The 7,766-nt window shown below is 43.4% G+C and overlaps 1 protein-coding gene across 4 annotated transcripts in view; it reads right to left on the bottom strand.

Moving 5' to 3' along the window:
* Alg3 (Alg3, alpha-1,3- mannosyltransferase) overlaps nucleotides 1-7,766 on the bottom strand; it is a 128,833-nt gene that overhangs the window by 27,984 nt on the left and 93,083 nt on the right. The window lies entirely within an intron of this gene.

Raw genomic sequence — 7,766 nt, 5'->3', positions numbered from 1 at the left:
GCGATAAGGTTCTTTGTAGCCAATGCACGCCTTTCACTTTCCTCAATGTACAGGTACTAGTACCCCAAAGCTTCCTTCACTCCCACTTGGTATCTACTGTCCTTTTACCTTCTGCCTTCTCTTACAAGTAGATTCTCTTAACTGGGCTTTATTTGCTCATGTTCACGATGTTCCTAAATTGCATCAGTATTCCTAGTAAGCCCTTTCAGTCAGGCTGCACTTAATGCCACTCCTCTCCCTTACACTGTCATTTCTTACATAATGGTCCCACCGGACACTTGTACTCTCTCTCTCTTTCTCTCTTTTTTGAACATCCACCCTATTGCTATCTTTTGCATTCAAGACCTAAGACTTACATCCATACAACACTCTCAGGACTTCTTTATTATGGAACATGTCCTTCTTTGCCCATAAATACTATAACTTTTCCTTCTACATGCTTTTTAACCCTTTTGATGACAGTACTTAGATGAGGTAAGGGCAGTAGGGTATCACTGTCCTCTAGCATAAAATTTAATGGCAAGCCATAGATAGGCAACCCACACTAAAGATCTGTTATTGGAATAGCATGGAAGCCTCAGTAATCCTCCATTAAGTATGAGGGATACTCACAAGCCTTTTCCCAAGAATCGTTTTATGTCTCCTATGTGTATCTGGTGCTTGGTGCTTTCTTGTCCCATCTGCCCACCCCTTGGGCTGCATCATACCCCCACTGTCTATATAAGCATTCTTATGCCCTCAAAGATAAGGAAAGTGCTGGATGATAGTATCAAAAAAAAGAAAATTTTTCATTCTGATACATCTGTAGAGGACAGTGAAGTGTAAATGTACATTTGGTGGGAGTAATGCATTTATAAAAATGGAAGAGGACCAACAGGTTCAAAGCTGAGTTCTAAATTGTCATTGTAGTCAGAAGGCAGTGATATTTCCCTTTGATAACTTTAATTGTGCAGTTTATTTTCAAAAGGAAAGATAACACTGGAAAAGGACAACTATCCAAAAAAATTTGCATCCTAATCAATTTGGATTTTTTTTCCATTTTTTGCAAATTGGGCATTTAGGTCATTCATTGGTGCCAGGAACTGACGAAGAAAAGGCATCATTCGCTCACACTTAAGCTCTCAAATTGTAATGCACTGACACCACAGTCCCCTATCCACAAACAGACCCCACACATCTTTTCATGGTTTCCTGTGGCTGCTTCATTCGTCCTGGTCGAGTCCACTGATAGCATGGTGACCCCTGTTTACCACATCACTCCAATTCACTCTCCAGTACATGCCTTTCACCCTCCTGCATACTCAAGCCCTGAGCACTCAACATTATCGTATACTGGTAGATCTGCCATTGGATTTCTTCCTTAAAACATCTTTAGTGCACTGGCAGAGTGAAATCTTTAACGTGGTTCGGATTCCTTGTGAATGTTTGAATTCACTTACTCCTATTGCAGTTGTAACGGAATAGAAAATGGTTAGCTGGTAACTATTTTACAGCCTTCGATCCCAGTATATAATATACATCTGCCTCATCTCTTTATTAAATGCGAAGACAATTGCATTGCAGTAAAGAAAATGGTTTAAAGGTACAATATCTCTCTCTCTCTCTCTCTCTCTCTCTCTCTCTCTCTCTCTCTCTCTCTCTCTCTCAAGTAGAACTTTATCCAAGCAATTACGAAAACGCCATGAAATTCGGTAACATCAGTCACGCTTCCGCTTTCGCAGCATTATTACTTTGTGTTGAAAGACAATGACGTAGAGCGTAACCGGGAGGAAGATGTGTCCAGGCGGTGTATAACCTTGGTGTTCGTAAACAAGTTAAAAGGGATCTCACCAGTCAGGGGCTGCACACGTGCACATTGCTGTCAACAAACTACAAGGTCGCCGCCACATGTAATACTATCAGGTAATCCTGTTGTGCTCACTTTACAAAGGGTCATCTGGAAAGCCATTCCATCAGTTAGGGGAGGATATTATTACTCCGTGGGTAGACTTCCTGAGGTTGCACTATTCTTTTTCTTAGGGTGGGAGATAATATGGTTCCCCAATTTCCAAGGAAGGAATGGGGTTCGGTCTTGCACTTGGGTTGCTTTTTTTTTTTTTTTTGCGATATTTGTGTTGTTTGTCGGTGGAAGGGGTTGATATATGACTTCCTGGGGTTAGGGAGGGGTTGCTCCTTCCCTTGCAAGGGTGCAGGGGGAAAGTTTGCTCTTAGTTTGGTGTAACAGAGTTAGCTTCTCTGTTGCTAAAGACGAATTCTAATCTGAGATATAGAAGTCTGACCAGCGCACTGACTGCGTACTCTTGAATTTAATAAAGCTTAGCCCGTTTACGCGGTAAAGGACCCATTTGTTTTAATTTAGCTTGTGTTTTCACGGTGTAGCATGCTATTAGGCTATACTGGAGAGGAGTTTTACCCTCACAAGGACGCGCCCCTTGCTTAAGAAGTGATTGACTGGCACTTTCCTTTGACCTTTCCTCACCGGTCGTTGCACGTCTGGGTACGAACTGTAAGACAGAGGGGTCTTGGGGCATATGAAGGATTTTTACAAATGTACGGTGTCAGTATTTTCATGAGTTATATACCTCTGTAGCTGTACTCCTGCCGAATGCTTTCCTGGCCGTATTGACTTCATTACGTAATAGGGTCTCAAGATGTCACGGTTACTAGTAGCACTAAGTCTGACTTTATAGTTAGTAAGTAAGTCTGTTTATAGTTCAGTGACTGTGTCCAAAGGTATAGACCTAGACAGACACTTCATAAAAGACAATGTCCAACGCTGAGTGGTAGTCAAGGGGGTAGAGATGTCGTGAGACGTTACTAAAGAAAGAAAAATATTTACAGGTGGAAAACTAGTTTTAGCCAGTTTGACTTGTAGATGGCTTGAGTTAGGTCTTAGGTATGTGTTGGGATGTAGCCTTGTAATTATATTTAACCCGGCTCTCTCTGTCAACCCATTCCCCCCTCTCATGGCCATCCAGGCTATTTTGGGAAGCGACAATACCGTGTGTACGATAAATTAGCTTGATGATGATTATGTAATGTTTATGGTTTTAATCTAGGTCCCCGATCATTTGTCTTGAAGGAATGCTTTCAAAGTGGTATAAGTTATCATTTACATGAAAATGGTTATGGATTGATGAAGACGCCAAATAATGTAGCAGTGTAAATACTCCAATAAAATCCTTACTGTAGAGGTACAAAATCCTTTGACAAATGATCTTATTGTGAACCAACGTAGCTATTAGAAAATCCACAGCGTGCCAGACGTTTGTTTCTAATTTATGGAGGAAGACAAATATCTTGAAAGAACACGAGAAAATGAGGATGAGCAACTAACACAAATATAATAAATAGAGGGGTAAGACATGAGTATAAAGTGTATTTTGTGCATGTTACTTTTAAGTACTTTTGATTTTACTGTATGGCGTAGAAAATCAAGATTTGACTATTCTATGACAGTCACTATATAGTGAACTATGATTCAGAATGAGATAATATCCAAATTTGAAAATATTCGTTGATGCATTACTGAACAATGTATTTGTTTCCCTTGATGAATTTATCTTGATATTTAAGTTAATTTAAATGCCTTAATGGAAATGATCACTTTTATATGGGTTTCGCAACGTCTGAAGAAAAACATTACGACTCTTCAAAGAATTTTGGATGGGTGTGTCGTCAACCGTACTAGCAGAATATAATAACTATTTCCCGGAGTTTCCTAATGCTCGCTTATCCTTCACTAAGTTAAACAGTCAGACATAACATACATCATCATGACAGCCACGTAATTGTTACCTTGGAGTCTCAGCTGTCAGTGTACCTACTACCTTTGAACGCCGCACACAGCTGACACTCGGACTATAGACAACAGCCGTTTCGGGAAGGTTATAAAAGGCATCCTCCAGAGGAAGCACTAGCTGCACTACCCTTCTGACTTATGACGAGTGCTGAAGTGATGCTTGGAATCGTCATACATCCTCAGTGTCAACAGCTACTAGGCAGCAGCCGGCCATGGAAGTACTACCCTCCAGACGTAATGTTGAAGTTATGAGCTGTCTTACAGCCTCCGTGCTGCTCGTAATATCAGTCACTGAAACGAAATTGCCAGGCCTGACATATTGCTATATTAATAGGTACACTGTACAACTATTTTCTCCTCTTTTGAAACTTTTCCCTTCCACTTTACTGTCTTGGCTTGGTTTTAGTTACGATGTGACGTCGATGAAGATATCTATATCTGAGAACATACATTCGTAGATGGTGGTGACGCGGTGGTGTGGTGTGTTCTTACCCAGGCAGTGGCCTCAGCCCAGTAGCTCCCACAGGCAGAAAGCGAGGGACCGCCACCTCTACAGACACACACACACACACGGCCAGGTTCACAGACCCGGCAACAGTGGTTGATGGTCGCTGGCAAGCCGTTCTGCTTGGCTTGGCTGTTTGACCGGCGCTTAACAACAGACAGCCGTCGTCAACTGCCCGCGGCAGTTTAAATTTAATATCTGGCACTTGGAACCTGTCTGAAATAATCCCAGAGAAACATTCATTGGTTTATTTAGCATTTCTTGGGGTGCAGATTGTCACTGATCAAGAAGAACCATGGGCTTGAGTTGATCATCTGTAGTAAATAAAGAAGGGATTTGTTTTTCGCTACTTTCTCCTCAGGTTTTATCGGATCATATCACCTGGCTTAACGTTTCATGAGTATTAGAGAATCACAAACTGTCATCTGTTTAGTGTTGGTCGTAGTTTGATGATCAACCTGAAGTAGTTTGAGTTCGCTGTTCGTCGAACCAGTTTACTTCTGACAGTCTGCCATGAATGATCCGCTGATACGTGTGATCATGTTTTATCGGCGACACATAAGGTGAGGTCATAATGGAAACAAGATTTATCCTGTGTGTTAGTCAACATCCAGTGTTGTATGACCTGCACCGTCCGTCACCCCTTGTACCCCTATGTCTGTCCTGTCTTACGACGCTTTGGTGAGAGATTGTGTCCTGTTGACCAAGAATGACATAGTGTACCTGAGCGTGTTTCTCACACAGGCCGGTACCAGCAACATCAATGACAGATTCATGGTTACCGTATGTACAACCCCGGAAGGATGTGACGTTGGTGTGTGTGTGTCTGTGTGTGTCGGGGGTACAACCAGCATTAATATCTATATTTACCGCCGTTGAGCCAGCATATGGAAGCTCATCTGGTGTGTTGTCTATTTAGGAATGAGCGTCCTTGATTATCTTGGCTTCATCTGCTGGCAGCTACGCTACGGCACCTGTCACCCGGCATCAGCCAGGCTCGCTCCATGTGGACTGAGGCTTGGTTAACAGACAAGACACACAGATAATTCGGTTTATTTCTATTAAATTAACTGGCTGAGGATATGCCATCGGAGGCAACGGGGAAAGTAGATTTTCCTTTATTTGTTCTTTTTCACAGATTATTGACGATGAACTCTTACGTTTTGTTGATCCATACATATTGTGAATACAATTGCTCCCTTTATACTTCTTCGCTGTTTCCCGCGTTAGCGTGGTAGCGCCAGTAGACGAAGAAAAGGCCACAGTCGCTCACATCCATTCTCGAACTGCTCTGTGTAATACACCGAATTACACCCCGAGTGAAGTCACTACTACCATCGTTAACTAATGAAATTCTCACTGTAATTACTAGACAAGGTATAAACAACCGTCCCACACTCCATCCTGATCTTAAATTTTGCTTTAAGACAGACATCCACCAGAGACTACACTCCCCAGACACATACAAGTTACACTTTCTCGTTTATGTTGTGGACAGTGGATACCCATCACTCCAACATAACAAACATCGACCCAGCCTGTCACGTGACCCCTTCATGCCCATGAGGCAGCTTCCACACTGTACACTACACAGTTACCGTTCTGCTCTTACCCCACTGTCACAGAATATCACCGCACTTCTTGACCTGTGCTCCCACCTGGTGGACGAAGGAGGCTTCCTGGGTTCTGCAGGAGCCCCTATGGAAGGGGATCTTACGTCAGGAGGTAAGTATATATTAACACACAACAGAGGACGTAAGGATTATGACATGAAATAATACTGAGTATGAACACGAGATCATTCTTCAAGGAACAACATATCAATGAGATGATTGAGAAGGTGACGGATGCTGGTAACAGAGGCATGTAGGCCTGCATCATGGGTCTCATGAGGTTAATATACAGAGCCCCACTGTTCCCTCTCCATGTGCGCAACTCTCTCTCTCTCTCTCTCTCTCTCTCTCTCTCTCTCTCTCTCTCTCTCTCTCTCTCTCTCTCTCTCTCTCTGTGAGAGTAGCACAGTGTCGAGGGAGGCAGTGGGGCACAGGGCACCATGACTGGTACAAACGAGTGACATTTGTTAAAAGTAGGGGACGGGAACCAACCCAGACGGACCTCCAGAGGGATTCGAACCCAGCTCTCCGCCTCCTAAGGTCCTGGACCAGCATTTTACCTGGCTTATTATGAGGCCGCCCCGCTTCTTCATGGCAACAGAGACACAAACGCACCTGGATTTCATCCGTCACCTAACGTCATCTGAGATCCTCTGCACCTGGGTTGTAGTTATGCACTACAACCGCATCGAGCTCCTCCGAGGTAGTAATGACCGCTACAACCCCACAACCCCTCACTATAGTAAACAATATGATAATAACCAACAGACTGTATACAAAACTGTACCGAACTATATGTTTAAAGTCTATCTACCCCATGTGTCTAGGTTGTAGTCTGTAATTTAAGTCTTTGGCTACAGCTAATTCAATAAACCCTTTAGTATCATTATTAGTTTTAGTGGTAGAAGTAGTAAGATTGTGAAAGGAGTACACGAGAGGAGGTAACATATAGAGATGACCCTGGAGGGGCTGTGAGATAGGCAAGACGAGCAGGAGAGACACCGTCAGTAGCAACAAGTGAGAGGATCATATTCACAGTCATGATCCTCTATGATGGTGTTGTTGTGAGCATAACCTAACCAAGAAGCATGCTCGGGCCTCCTGGCCGCTAGCCCACATGGGTCTAATCTTCCTCATGGCAGTTTATACACAGTCCACCCACCTGTTCATCCTTCCCTCGAGGCTGGTGAATAATCTGAGTACCAATGGTTGACATAATATATATATATATATATATATATATATATATATATATATATATATATATATATATATATATATATATATCCCTATGTCACCCATGACTCCTTTCTAAAGGTTCCTGCAGCCAAAAGCTGCGCTACTTTCAGTAGCATGGAAGTGTAGACTCGTTTGTAATGAGAGTTTCCTAGACGAGACTTTGCTTCCAATGACACAGCATCGCCATGGGTGACTTTTCATATGCTATGTAACCTCCTGCAGGCGGTGCCCGGTAACACCTGACCGTTTATCCGTAAAACATTTAGAACGTCAAGATTTTATCTGAGGTTTTGGGATCAAGCTTTAGTTTTCTTGATGGTTTAAGCGACGTGTGTTGAAAAGCATCGTGCCGTAGACGTAAGCTTGAACGTAATTATCGAGGTTTTACAGCCATGTGTGGAGATCGGAACCTAATGGTGGCGTTACGTAAGCCATGCCCTCTGCTGGGGTCGTGCACCGGGGCCACACTGGCCACTGTACTCTGCTGGGGTCGTGCACCGGGGCCACACTGGCCACTGTACTCTGCTGGGGTCGTGCACCGGGGCCACACTGGCCACTGTACTCTGCTGGGGTCGTGCACCGGGGTCACGCTGGCCACTGTTCTCTG

The sequence above is a fragment of the Panulirus ornatus genome, chromosome 36 (assembly GCF_036320965.1).
Source record: "Panulirus ornatus isolate Po-2019 chromosome 36, ASM3632096v1, whole genome shotgun sequence".
NCBI lineage: Eukaryota > Metazoa > Arthropoda > Malacostraca > Decapoda > Palinuridae > Panulirus > Panulirus ornatus.
The sequence above is the reverse complement of the archived record's forward strand: the minus strand, read 5'-3'. Positions and strand labels throughout refer to the sequence as shown.